This window comes from Eschrichtius robustus, chromosome 16 (assembly GCF_028021215.1).
Source record: "Eschrichtius robustus isolate mEscRob2 chromosome 16, mEscRob2.pri, whole genome shotgun sequence".
Taxonomy (NCBI): Eukaryota; Metazoa; Chordata; class Mammalia; order Artiodactyla; family Eschrichtiidae; genus Eschrichtius; species Eschrichtius robustus.
The window spans coordinates 18848769-18863061 of record NC_090839.1 but is presented as its reverse complement, the minus strand read 5'-3'; the positions used below and the strand labels follow the sequence as shown (position 1 = coordinate 18863061).

The 14293-nt window shown below is 37.7% G+C and overlaps 1 protein-coding gene across 2 annotated transcripts in view; it reads right to left on the bottom strand.

Annotated features, from left to right (window-relative positions):
• The window catches only part of CHD6 (chromodomain helicase DNA binding protein 6), a 208229-nt gene that overhangs the window by 167462 nt on the left and 26474 nt on the right, over positions 1-14293 (bottom strand). Inside the window, exon 2 of one of the 2 annotated variants that reach the window (XM_068565428.1) lies at positions 2812-2869. The exons of the other annotated variant lie outside the window; for it this stretch is intronic. The gene's annotated coding sequence lies outside the window, so the exon portion shown is untranslated. The remainder of the gene's footprint in view (positions 1-2811; positions 2870-14293) is intronic. 2 annotated transcript variants of the gene reach the window in all.

The window sequence follows — 14293 nt, the reverse complement described above, 5'->3', positions numbered from 1 at the left end:
GAATTTACCTAAACATACAACTTTTTTTGGCCGTGCCGCGCAGCAGTGGAAGCACAGAGTCCTAACCACTGGATCGCCAGGGAATTCCTGAACATACAACTTTTAAACATTCCTTTCTACACTTCTTTCACTAAACGTAATCAGACAAAAAAGTACTTTGCATAAACGAATTTTTCAGACACCTCATTTTACTCTCAGTTTTTTTTTAAAGTTCTTAGCCAAAATTTTTCATTTCATTTTCTACAAGTCTCTGTCTTCTTAAAGTGTAACAATAGTGAAATAAATGATTCAGGCAACAATCATCAGTTAGGGTTAAATTAGGACCATTTGATGAAAGGCGGACAGACCTGGAAATCTGCAGGCTGTCAGAAAGTCACCCCATGGATTTTTGTTGGCCAAACGGGGTAGTACAACTTGACAACAAAAGGCTATGCCAACATGAACCCGCCAATTAATCTTAGCATACAAAGTAGGACAGTCAAACATTATGGCTTTCTAATGTGAACGGGAAGTACAATATACCACCTATGAATAATAGAAAATCTGAATGATTACAAAAATAGTTAAGCCTCCAAATCTAACTACCTGTTTACAGGTAATATGGTGAAAGAGTAACATGTTATACGATACAAGGATACAATCAGCAAAATCCATAATGTGGGGAAGGGGAACAATCCAGTTTCTTCAACAAATAAATGGCGTAACAGCAACAACAACAACAACAACAAAGAGGGGATTTATTACAGATTAAAAGAAATTAAAGATATGTATCGATCAAATGCATTAGGTGGACCTTATTTGAACCTGATTCAAAGAGTTAACTGTAAAAAGCCATTTTTGAGAAAAATCAAGGGAAGAGATTCAGTATTAGGTAATGTTAAGGAATTAGGTTATAGGGAATCTGTTAATGTGTATGATAATGTGCTTTTCTGTCCAACAGATATACACACTAAATATTTATAGATGAAATGATAGGTTATCGGGACTTTCTTCAAAATACTCTAGGTCAAAAAGAAAGTGAGAAGGGACACATAAAAATGGCATGAGGATTCACCGTATTATTCTCTCCAGTTACGTGTATGTTTGAAATTTCCCATAATAAAAACTGTCTTTTTCGAGGTTAAAGGAAAGAAGAGACAGGAATTCGTAACCAAATCTAAGTTTGGCCACCATCCACGAGGCATGAAAAACTGCAGAAAGCCTTTATGTAAAACAAACACGAAAAAAGCCGACAGTAGTGGCCCCTAAAGACTGTATGTGAGATACTTTGGGCAGATTTCTTTTGTCAGCACAAATTCTCTTTACAACATTCCTCTTGAGGTGTGCTTTCCATTAGGCAATGTACTATTACCAAGGTGCAAACAGGATGTCCTGACACCAAACTGAACTCTTCAAGCCTCTTTACCCTGAGAAAAGTTATTTGAGGAAACTGACTACCAAAATACGTATTTTTTTAATGGCGTGTATGTATTCCTAAGTCTTTAGCAGCTTATCTATACTTTCCAGTTTTTTCCAACATTCGTATAAATATTTTTGTATAAGAAATACTCTTTAGTAAAATGAACAAAAAATCGCTGTGGTTAATTAAAAAAAGTTTATTTAAACTTCCCTTCTTTCAATCCCTTCTCCATTCCCATGGCTCCTAACATAGTTCGTGCTATGTTATTATCGCCTTATACTTGGTATCACAGCAGTTAAAACATTAACTGATTATACCACAGATTTGCAGGTCAAATATATCACCTGTTTCTTCCAAAACTTAAAAAGTATGTGAAAAATTATCCTTATCCCACATATAATAGTAGTGTACTGAATTTAGAGAAGAGAGTACTGTTCAAGTATCATAATCAATAATCTAACAAAGGGGTTCAGTAATACAGGCACCAAGGCTATGCAAAGGAGAATTCTTTTTCATCTGTAATTGTGTGTTTTGTACCTTCTTGTTAGGTAAGGAAAACAGTGAATCCAGAAAATTGCACCTTACCACTTTTAACAATATTTTCCCAATAGTTGTCTGCCAAATATTTTAAATAACTCTCACCAGGCTATCATCACCTTTCTGTAATTCCCCCTGGGCTTTATTTATCTATTGAACATGATTTGGTCAATAATGGTGGTAAAAAGGAAGAGACTGTAAAAATAAACAACAATAAATAATGCCTAAAGGTAAGGATTAATATAGTTTTAAAATATGCAGTTGACCTTTGAACAATGTGGGGTTAAGGGGTGTAGACGCCCCATGTGCAGTTGAAAATTATGTATAACTTTACAGTCGACCCTCCATATCCAAGGTTCTGCACCCATGGATCATGTAGTACTGTAGCACATATTCAGCAAAAAAAAAAAAAAAAAAATCTGCATGTAAATGGACCCGTGCAGTTCAAACCCATGTTGTTCAACGGTCAACTGTAACTAAAAATGATCTGTAGGACTCCCCTTGGTGGCGCGGTGGTTAAGAATCCACCTGCCAATGCAGGGGACATGGGTTCGATCCCTGGTCCAGGAAGAGCCCACATGCCGTGGAACAACTAAGCCCGTGCACCACAACTACTGAGCCTGCACTCTAGAGGCCGTGAGCCACAACTGCTGAGCCCACCTGCTACAACTACTGAAGCCCGAGCACCTAGAGCCCATGCTCCGCAACAAAGAGAAGCCACCGCGATGAGAAGCCCGCACACTGCAACGAAGAGTACTCCCCGCTCGCCGCAACCACAGAAAGCCTGTGCACAGCAACAAAGACCCAACGCAGCCAAAAATAAAAATAAATAAATAAGTAATTTTTTTAAAAAAATGATCTGTAAGATGAAGTACCTTTGGTCCTAGGGAAGGCTGATCTGGGAACTCTATTTCTGTATTGATCTCTATGCCCCTGGGAATAGAGAGAAGGTACAACATTGCATTATTGCTAACAAGGTAGAAATTAATTAGCTCTGCTCCCTTTTTGTTGTTAATATTCTGAGCAAAGGTTACTTCCTTATTCAATACAGAAGTAGTTATATTTATCCATACTGAGATAGATGGTTTTCAGATAGCAAAACCCTCCTACAGAAAGAACTTAGCGTCTAAAAACTTAAAGATGCCCTTCTAACATGCACTGCTAATAATAACTGAGAAGCTAGAATGCAGCAACTAACATTTACTGCATTATTTTTCTTAATCACCATCATAATCTTATGAGATAGGTACTGTTATTATTCCCATGGTATAGTTGAATAAACCAAAGCACAGGATGCTAAGAAACTTGCCAAAGAAAACAGAGCCAGTAAGGAATGGAAAAATATCATCCTCATCATTACCCAAAATTTTTTAGGGATAAACAGAAAAAGAAGAGCTATTGGCAACTCATTCCAAAATCCATTAGTATCATTAAATCTCAGAAATGTTTAATTTAATTATTTGCTGAGCATCTACCATGTGCTCAACATTGTGCTACTTACTACAAGACACTAGAGGAGAAGCAGAAGACAGCTATTTCCTCTCTAAACCTTACCGTCAAGGTAGAGAGACAAAATATACATATAAAACTAGTAGAGAAAAACAAATATAATGAAAGAGCTACCTCTTCATAAATTCATCCATGTCCAGGCCTCACTTTTCACCCCAGAGCAGTTTTTAGATACCTCACAGTTGACTGTGGAAAACCAGAGACAATATTCCCACTAACTGGTGGCGAGGGGTGGGTGGCGGCAGTGTGGATTTCTGGCTAAGGAATAAAAATCATTTAATAAAATCAATTCAATTCTAACCAAATATATATATATTTAAAATGTAGTTAAAAGATCATAGCGATCCAAATACGAATAAGACACTCTACCTACTTTAAGAAATCATAGTCTAGTGAGAAAAGACAAACCTGCTAACAAATGGCCTTTGGTGTGGATGCCAACAGAACTAAGGAAGAGTTTCAGGTACAGTGGGAGCAGAAACAAAGGAGAAAGCAACTATGAGGGCAAGTCCTGATAAGGTAACTCCTAGGGATGCTATAAAAAGAACAGTAAGTTATAAAAATGTAAAATTTTATAACTGGAAAAAGTAAAATTATGTTCCCAGTCCTATAACAGGTCCTGAATAATTTATATGCACAAATGTGATGACCTTCCTACCCCAAAAACCTACCCCTAATGTAATAGTAATCTCAATATCAATATTTAATGTCCAACTCAGTCTCTACTGTTCTATAATAATGTCCAGCAGTTGACCAAACATTACAAGGTATACAAAAAAGCTAAGTGGGTATGAAACAGAGACAAAGCTATCAAGAGAACCAGACTGAGAGATGACCCAGACAGGGAATTTAAAATAACAATGCTTAACATGTTAAAGAATTTAGTAGACAATATGCATGAATAGATGGTAAACTTCAACAGAAGGTTAGAATATGTAAGAAAGAGTCAAACAGAAATGCTATCTTTTTTTGTAAAGGTATCAGAGATGAAAAGTTCCTTTGATGGGCCCACCAGAACACTCAATATAATCAAGGAAGGAATCAATGAACTTGAAGACAGATCACTAGAAATCACCCAAACTAAAACACAAAGAGGGGGCAATAGGGGTGGGATAGGAAGGACACAACACAAAGAACATTCAAGAGCTGTGATATGATCAAATGATACCACAGACATGTAACTAGAGATGGAGAACAAGGCAGAAATAATATTTGAAGGAAAAATGGCTGAGAATTTTCCAAAAATAAAGGCATCAAACCACAGATCTAAGAAGCTCAGAGAATCCTACAGAATAAATATAAACAATAAGCAAACAAATAAATACAACACAGAGCACATACCTGGACACTTCACAGTTAAACTGCTAAAAATCAAAGTTAAAGAGAAAATCTGAAAAACAGCTGGAGGAAAAAGACATTACCTTCTGAGAAAAAAAAAAAATTCAACAGACTACTTGCAATCCAGAAGATAACGGAGTAATACCTTTTAAGTACTGAAAGGGGGAAAAAAAAAAACTTCATGACCCAGAATGCTATAGTCAGCAAAAATATCTTTCAAAAATGAAGGCAAAATAATGGCTTTTCAGATGAACAAAAGATGAGGTAATTCAATGTCAGCACACCTGCCCTACAAGAAATTGTAAAGAGGTTCTTCAAGTAAAAGGCATATGATACCAGACAAAAAATGAGGATCCAGCTACTAACATAAAAGTTAATAGCTCCAGAAATGATCAAAATGTAAGTAAATATAAAAAAACCTTTCCCCCATATTTTTAATTATTCCAAAACTATCTAAAGCAAAAATAGTAACAGTGTATTGTGGAGTTTATAATATATGTAAAACACACAACACCAATAGTCACACAGGATGGAAGGGAAAAACTAGAAGCATACTGTATTGTTAGCATGTGAAATGTGAAAAGGTATAATATTATGTGAAGGTAGACTGTGATGTATATTGTAAACCCTAGGGCTATCACTAAAAATTTTTTAAGAGGTACAACTAATATACCCATAATGGAGATAAAATGAGGGTTTAAAACCCCTCAGTCTAGAAGAAGAAATAAAGAGAAAAGGGGGAACAGATCAGATGGAACAAAGAGAAATCAACTAATTTGATGATAGATTTAAATCCAACCATATCAGTAATTATGTTAAATGTAAATAATCTCAACATCTCTATTAGGGGATTCCCTGGTGCTCCAGTGGTTAAGACTTCATCTTCCAATGCAGGGGGTGCAGTTTCGATCCCTGTTCGGGGAGCTGGGATGCTACATGCCCGGACAAAAAGTCAAAACATAAAATAGAAGCAATATTTTAACAAATTCAATAAAGACTTAAAAAAAAATAAACATCTCAATTAAAAGGCAGAGATTATCACAAGACCCAGTTACATATGTTCTGTAAGAAATCTACTTTCAAGACAAGTTAAAAGATAGAAAATGAAATTTCCAATCAAATGATGGAAAAAGATATACCCTGCAAGTATTAATCAAAAGCAAGCCAGAGGCTCCATTAATATCAAACAATGTAGACTTCAGAAGAAGGAATGTTAAGAGTCATTCACATAATGACAAATAGGTTAATTCATCAAGAAGATATAATAATCCATAATATGTATGCACTTGACAACAGAGCATCAAAGCACATGAAGCAAAAATTGATAGAACTCAAAGAAGAAATATATATATAAAATATATATACTATAATTTAAATCATATATAGCATATAATTATATATATTATATTTGAAGACTCAACACTCCTCTTTCAGTAATTCATAAAACAAGTTGACAAAGAATGGGCAAGGATATAGACGGTATGCATAACACTATCAACCAACTTGCCTAATTAACATTTACAGAACATTCCACCCTACAAAGGCAGAATATTTATTTTTATTTTTTGGCTGTGTTGGGTCTTTGTTGCTGCATGCAGGCTTTCTCTAGTTGTGGTGAGTGGGGGCTACTCTTCGTTGTGGCTTGCAGGCTCTAGAGCACAGGCTCAGTAGTTGTGGTGCACGGACTTAGTTGCTCCGCAGCATGTGGGATCTTCCCAGACCAGGGATTGAACCCGTGTCCAATCCTGCATTGGCAGGTGGATTCCCAACCACTGCACCACCAGGCAAGTCCCAAAGGCAGAATATTTTTCAAGTGCATGGGGACATTTACCAATATAACCTATATTCTTGGCCATAAAACAGATCTCAACAAATTTAATTAAAAGAATTGAAATTACACCAGAGTATATTCTCTGCCATAAAGTAATTAAATTTGAAATCATCAACAAGAAGGTATCTGGAAAATCCACAAGTAATGGGAAATAAAACACATTTCTAAACAACTCTGAGTCAAAACGGAAGCAACAAGGGAAATAAGAAAAAACAATTTTTTTGGCCACACCACATGGCATTTGGGACCTTAGTTCCCTGACCAGGGATCGAACCCACACCCCAGTGGAAGCGCAGAGTCTTAACCACTGGACTACCAGCAAAGTCCTAGAAAATATTTTTAACTGAATGAACATCAAAACACAACATATAAAAATTTACGGGATGCAGCTTAAACAGTGCCTAAAGGAAAGTTTATAGCACTAAAAGTTTATTAAAGAAAAAAAAGAAAAGAAAAAAACCCGGCTCACTTGAATTAAGCTTCCACCATAAGAAACTAAAAAGGGAGATCAAATTAAAGTAGAAGGGTAAGTTGCTGCAGCCACTATGGAAAACAGTGTGGAGGTTCCTCAGAAAACTAAAAGTAGAATTACCATATGATCCGGCAATCCCACTTCTGGCATACATCCAGACAAAACTATAATTCAAAGAGATACATGCACCCCTATCTTCACAGCAGCACTATTCACAATAGCCAAAACATGGAAACAACCTAAACGTCCATCAACAGATGGATGGATAAAGAAAATGTGGTACATGTATACAATGGAATATTACTCAGCCATAAAAAAAGAATGAAATAATGCCATTTGCAGCAACATGGATGCAACTAGAGATTATCATACTAAGTGAAGTAAGTCAGAAAGAGAAAGACAAATATGGCACAAATGAACCTATCTACAAAAGAGAAACAGACTCACAGACATAGAAAACAGACTTGTGGTTGCCAAGGGGAGGGGGGTGGGGGAGGGAAGGACTGGGAGTTTGGGATTAGCAGATGTAAACTATTACATATAGGATGGACAAACAACAAGGTCCTACTGTATAGCACAGGAAACTATATTCAATATCCTGTGATAAACCATAATGAAAAAGAATATTTTAAAAAGTCTAAAAAAATAAAGTAGAAGGAAAGAAATCATAATAAGAACAAAAATCAACGAGATTGAGAACAGAAAAATAAGAATAGAAAAATTAATGAAACCAAAACCCAGTTCTTTGAACAGATCAATAAAGTTGATAAACCTCTAGCCAGAATGATCAAGAAAAAAAGAGAAAAGACACAAATTACCAACATAAGGACTCAAAAAGGAGGCTCTAGGAATCCTACACAGTTAAAAGGAAAATAATATTAGCTTCGTGCCTCTAAATTTGGACATCTTAGATGAAATGGATGAGTTCCTCAAAAGGCACAAACTAGCCAAGCTCACTTAAAAAGAAAAAAAAAACCTGAACAGCCTTCATCTATTAAAGATGGTGAATTTGTAGTTAAAAACCTTCTAACAAAGAAAACTCCAGGCCCAGACAGCTTCAGTGGTGAATTTTACCGAATAATTAAAGAAGAAATTACAGGCATACCTCATTTTTTTTTCATACCTCATTTTATTGTACTTCACTTCATGCACTTTACAGATATTACATTTTTTACAAATTGAAGGTTTGTGGCAACCCTGTGTTGTCAGATGATGGTCAGCATTTTTTAGCAATAAAGTATTTTTTAATTAAGTTACATACATTGTTTTTTAGACATAATGTTATTGCACACTTAACAGACTATAGTATAGTATAAATATAACTTTTATATGCACTAGGAAACCAAAAAATTTGTGTGACTCGTTTTACTGCAATATTTGCTTTATTGCAGTGGTCTGGAACTGAACCTGCAATATCTCCTGTATACCAATATTTTACATAGACTCTTGCAAAAAAACAGAAGAAGAGGGAACACTTCCCATCTAATTTTATGAGGCCAGCATTATGCTGACACCAAATCCAGCAACAGCAATACAAGAAGCCACAGGTCAAAGACAAAGATCAAAACAAAGACACTAAAATCCTTAACAAAATACTATCGTATTGAATATGGCAATGTATAAAAAGGATAATACATCAAGACCAAGTGGGATTTATCCTGGGTATGCAAGAGGGATTCAACATCAAAAACCAACTAATGTAATTCACTGTATCAACAGACTAAAGACAGAACCCACATGATCATCTCAACAGATACACAAAAAGTAACAAAATCCAATACTCATTTATGATGAAAACTCTCAGGAAACTAGGATAAAAGTGAACTTCCTCAAGCTGATAAAAAGCACTGACAAAAAACCTACCGTTAATGTGGCTGTATAATTTTCCCCTAAACTCAGGAACAAGGCAAGGTTGTCTAATCTCATCATATCACTTCAACATCATACTGGGGTCCTAGCCAGTGCAATAAGACAAGAAAAAGAAATAGAAGGCATACAGATTAAACAGGAAGAAATAAAACTGTCTTTATTTGCACTCAACATAACTATCAATACAGAAAATCCCAAAGAATCTACAATAAAGTTTCTAAAATCAGTAAATTAGTTTAATAAGATCATAGGATTTAAGATCAACATACAAAAGCCAACTGTATTTCTATATACTAGCAAGGAACAACTGTAAATTAACATTTTTAAAGTACCACTTATAATAGTACCCCAAAACATAAATACTTAAGAGATAAATCTAAATTAAGCACAACCATATAACTGCTATAAATCAGCTTTAACTTGACCAGTCTCTTCCCCTATACAGAAAAGCTATTAGAAAGCCTAAATAGCCTAAAACTTCAGAATAAGGCCAACTTATTTTCTTCTCAACTCTTTGGAATGTTTTGCCATGAGTCAGCTTTCCTTCCTAGTAGACGGTCTCTTCTCTCACATTTTTCCTTGAAAGAGGTTCATCCTGAGAACTCATGCTGTATGGCTTGTTATCTTGGAACTCGGAAACTGAAAAATGGAATGCAGCCCCAGAAAATTTTAAACTTGCAAAAGCCAAATTAAAAGCTTCCCCTCTGGGGAACTGATGAGGCCAGAAACTGACAAGCTTCAGTACTAGCTAAAATCCCCAGATGACATACAATACTGTGTAAAAGACTTGTCTTATCACTAAGCTTTCCACACATTCACAGCCTCTATTAATAAGGTAGTATTAGGCACTCATGTATTTCAAGACATGTCCCTCATCCCCACACGTCCCTGACACATTTAACCGGACCAGAGGTGGGCCCCTAACCTAAGGGCGGCCAATGCCTAAACAGGCCAACATCTGAGGACATGACATTTCTGGGGTGGGAAAAAAACCTGCTGGGCAAAGTCGATTTTCTCTCAGAAATCTGAAATGGAAAGAATAAGGCATAAGCAACAGGAATAGGAGCTGAGAAGTTATGAGTGTAAGAGAAACTGGAGGAGTCATGAATGGCTTTGGACATGGAAAAGTTAGGAGAGAACATAATATATAAGTAAGCAGAAACTATAAAGTAGAGGAGAACAATAAGGTAGAATGAGGAAAACAGTAGGTGGAAAGAAAAGGGTTGGGTAGGCCCGCTGAGAATCCTGTAAATGGCCAGGTAGGAGGAGAGACCATCCAAGAAAGCCTGCTACTAAGGCCCTGGAACTGTCCTGGATGCAGCAGGGTGACTGTATTAGTCACCTATTGCCTCAGTAATGCTGTACAACAACAAACTACAAAATCTCACTGGCATAAACATTTAATTTTCCCTCAGGCATCTGAGTTGCGTTGGCTCTGCTTTAAGCTACAGATGTGCTGTGGTGGCTCTGCTCTATGGTCTCACTCTGAGGCCCACACTGAAGAGGCTACAGCTACTCAGGGTTCTTCTCACAGTGATGGCAAAGGCACAAGAGGACAAGCCCACCAGCATGAGCACACTGCAGACCTCTGCTTTCATCATGTTCACCAACAACCCACTGGCCTATAAAGCAAGTCATACAACCAAGCCCAAAATCAAGGAGTAGGGACATAATTCCATCCACCATGACGTCATGGCAAGGGTATGAATGTAAAATACTACTAGAGAAAACTGAAGAATTGGGGTCAAAGACTCAAAGACACACTACACTGGGAGCATCCACTCCCCAATGCAATGTTACCTATGGATCCTACCTCTTCTTCTCTTAAGAAGTAGGATATTATCTGAATTATTTTGTTTAATATTTCTAATTTGAAAAGGGTGGGCGGGGGGGGCTCAAGAAAGTCAGGAGACATGTCTAGATAATATGGCAGCAAATGCTCAAGGATTTCCACAGATAGAAGGTGCCAATAAAACATACCACTCTACCAAGTTACACTGAATCTCAAATCAGTCTGTTGTGGGCCCAATAGTCGTAGGCGCCCTATATCCGCAGCATATGAGCATTGTCAGCACCTTTGTGGTTAAAAAACACTTTTCAAGAATAGCATTATCTACTTAGTTTGTAAAAAAGAAAAAAAATCAAGGACCACCAAAAAAAGGCGATGGAGTCAAATCTAAGAGTAGAGGAGAACGAAATGGTAGGAAACAAAGTAGAAAAATGTAGAAAGTTAAAACATTTAATTTGCTGAAGGTATGAGAAATATTGTTTACTAAACAGAAAAGAACTTTTTTAAGAGAGATACAACTGAACCAAAATGGAGTCACCTGTGGAACAAAGACTTAACACCTAATTTACAGTTGCAACCTCTCCCAGGAGTGGAATCTTAAGCCAGTCAATCTGGAATTACCTGGTCAGCCCTAGTGCTTGATAGACCCCTGCAGTCCCCTAAAGGAAAGTGACCTTGCCACAAACAATCCACTCTTTGCTAGTAACTTCCTCATCCCACCCCCTTCTGCAAATAAGTCTTTCATTTTGTACAGCTCTTTAGAGCGCCTTTCTGTCTGCTGGATGGGATGCTGCCCAATTCATGAATCATCGAATAATGCCAATAGGATCTTTAAAATTTACTCAGCTGAATTTTGCTTTGTAACAGATTTGAAAGAGTTTTGTTTCTTCAAAAACTAACTAAAATTCTCGGTACACTTGTGAACTATGACCCATTTCAAACAACTAACTTACTCCTTATAAAAGAAAACACTATTACACTGAAAACCAGATTTCCAGTTCCCAGGTACCTGTAACAAGCCTCATCTGCCACCATAGAATCCCAATGTGGACTAATACAAAAGCAGCCCCTACAAAATTCATCCTAACAAGACTTCTCTCTGTCTCCAATGAAACAAGTTTAAGAGGTGACTATCTAAAAGCGCCTCCTTAAGATACTTCCTTAAAAGAAAAATCCCCACTCTCCACCCTCTCAGGTGGCCACCACAACAAAAAGTTCAAAATAAAATCCTCTACAGGGGCTTCCCTGGTGGCGCAGTGGTTGAGAATCTGCCTGCCAATGCAGGGGACACGGGTTCGAGCCCTGGTCTGGGAAGATCCCACATGCTGTAGAGCAACTAGGCCCGTGAGCCACAACTACTGAGCTTGCTCGTCTGGAGCCTGTGCTCCGCAAAAAGAGACGCCGCGATAGTGAGAGGCCCGTGCACCGTGCACCGCGATGAAGAGTGGCCCCCGCTCGCCGCAATTAGAGAAAGCCCTCTCACAGAAACAAAGACCCAACACAGCCAAAAATAAATAAATAAATAAATAAATAAAATTAAAAAAAAAAAAATCCTCTACAGAAAACAACTTTCTGCCCACAAGGAGGAGGAAGTTTAAGGTGATCAGATTTAGAAATAGCTCTTTGGTATTCAAATGTTTTGATAAGGAGAATGGCAAGGCTGTTTAACTTCAGCTAATCAAAGAAAAGGGTTAAATGGCAGGAGAGGGATATGGTTTGTTCAGCACTGGAACAGATTATTAAGAGTTATGAAAGTTATGAAATCACTTTCCTTGTGACAGTCACCTGGCCTTTACAGGTTGGGTTCTTTTCTTCTTAGTCCCTATTTTCAACCTCTGTTAATTGACAAAATACCAGTCTTAACAGTTTTAGACATATTACCCAAGGCTCACAGGTTTATGTGTACACAGACAGCCACGAGGAAATCAGAGACGGCATTTTAAGAGCAAGCCCAGCCCGCACAGGGATCACAGCAGACTCTGGTCTACAACACTGCTCCCCACTTGTCTTGACGTGGTTCTGACCCCTGAGTTTCCCAGGTGACAGCCCTCACACAGCCCAACAATGTTAGAGCAGGTTCTGAATCATGGGTATGATGAACTGAACTGTGTCCTCCCCCATCCTAAAACTCATATGTTGAAGCCCTGACCCCCAGTACCTCGGAATGTGACAGTATGTGGAGAGCAGGCCTTTACAGGGATAATTATGTTAAAAATGGGGGTCACTGGAGTGCGCCCTAGTCCAATACGGCTGATGTCCTTTTAAGAAGAGATCAGGACACAGACAACACAGAGAAAAGACCACGTGAGGACATAGTGAGAAGGAGCAATTGCAAGCCAAAGAGAGCCGCTTCAGAAGAAACCAAACCAGCCACCCTGATCTTGGTCTTCTAGCTTCCAGAACTGTGAGAAAATAAATTTCTGTGTAAGCCACGCAGTTGGTGGTATTTTGTTATGGTAGCCCCAGCAAACTGATAGAAGGGGGAACACACTTTGCTACAAAACCCCACAATTAAGGAGAGATGCTGCATCAAAATCCACCCTTAGGAAATTTTCGATGGCTTAATGGGACATCTCAAGTCATCTCAATTATTGAAAAAAATACCACATTCATTATAAGCATCTCCGTAGTTTTCTCTAACCTCATAGAAGTCTTCCACAGCATCAACAATAAAGCACTGCAGGGAGTTTTTCCCTGGCTACAGCAATTACCAAATTTGACTTCCATTCTCTGACTTCTCCATAATGATGCATTTACAACCGTTCACTAGAGTGGTCATCTCCCACAGCTCCACCTAAAACAGAAGCCAAACTTGCACACCAAAGTTTCCCTCAAAATTTCTTCCCAAAGTGATATTTTTGGCATTCTTACACATCTTAATCAATCTAAAGTCAAAGCATCACTAATGCAGGTCTCCGAAGATACCATGCTGCTTCACATCTCCACACTTGTACTTGACCACCTGGAAAAATTTTAATCCTCTGACAATCATAAGACATTTCACCTCCTCTAGAAAATCTTTCAAAAACCATTTTCATCCATAAAAGTTGACCAATTCTTCACTTTAATTATGTGTATTATGTCTAATTATGTATGTGTCTATCTCCTTCATTAGACTGAAAGTCCTTGATGGCAGGAATGTCTTCATCTTTGATCCCAGGCCCTTGCAAAGCTCCTGGTGTATGGCACTTGTAAATGGGTACTGAATAAACAAATGCCACCAATAAATTCATACCAACTCTCAGTGGCATAAATCACATTCTGGGTGTCTTCCTAACAGTTTGACAGGTTATCAGTGCTCTCCAGCAATTTGTATGAATCTCACAATTACAAAGCTGAGTAAAAGAAACCAGATATAAAACAGTACACTGTGTATGATTCCATTTAAATAAAGTTCATGAACAGGCAAAGCTAATTTTTGGTGACAAAGTCAGAATAGTGCTAAGGGGAGACTGTGGGGGAGTAATGGGTATTACCAGAGAAGGAGCACAAGAGAACCTTCTAGGGTGCTGGAAATGCTCTCCATCTTGATATGAATGTGGGTGGTTA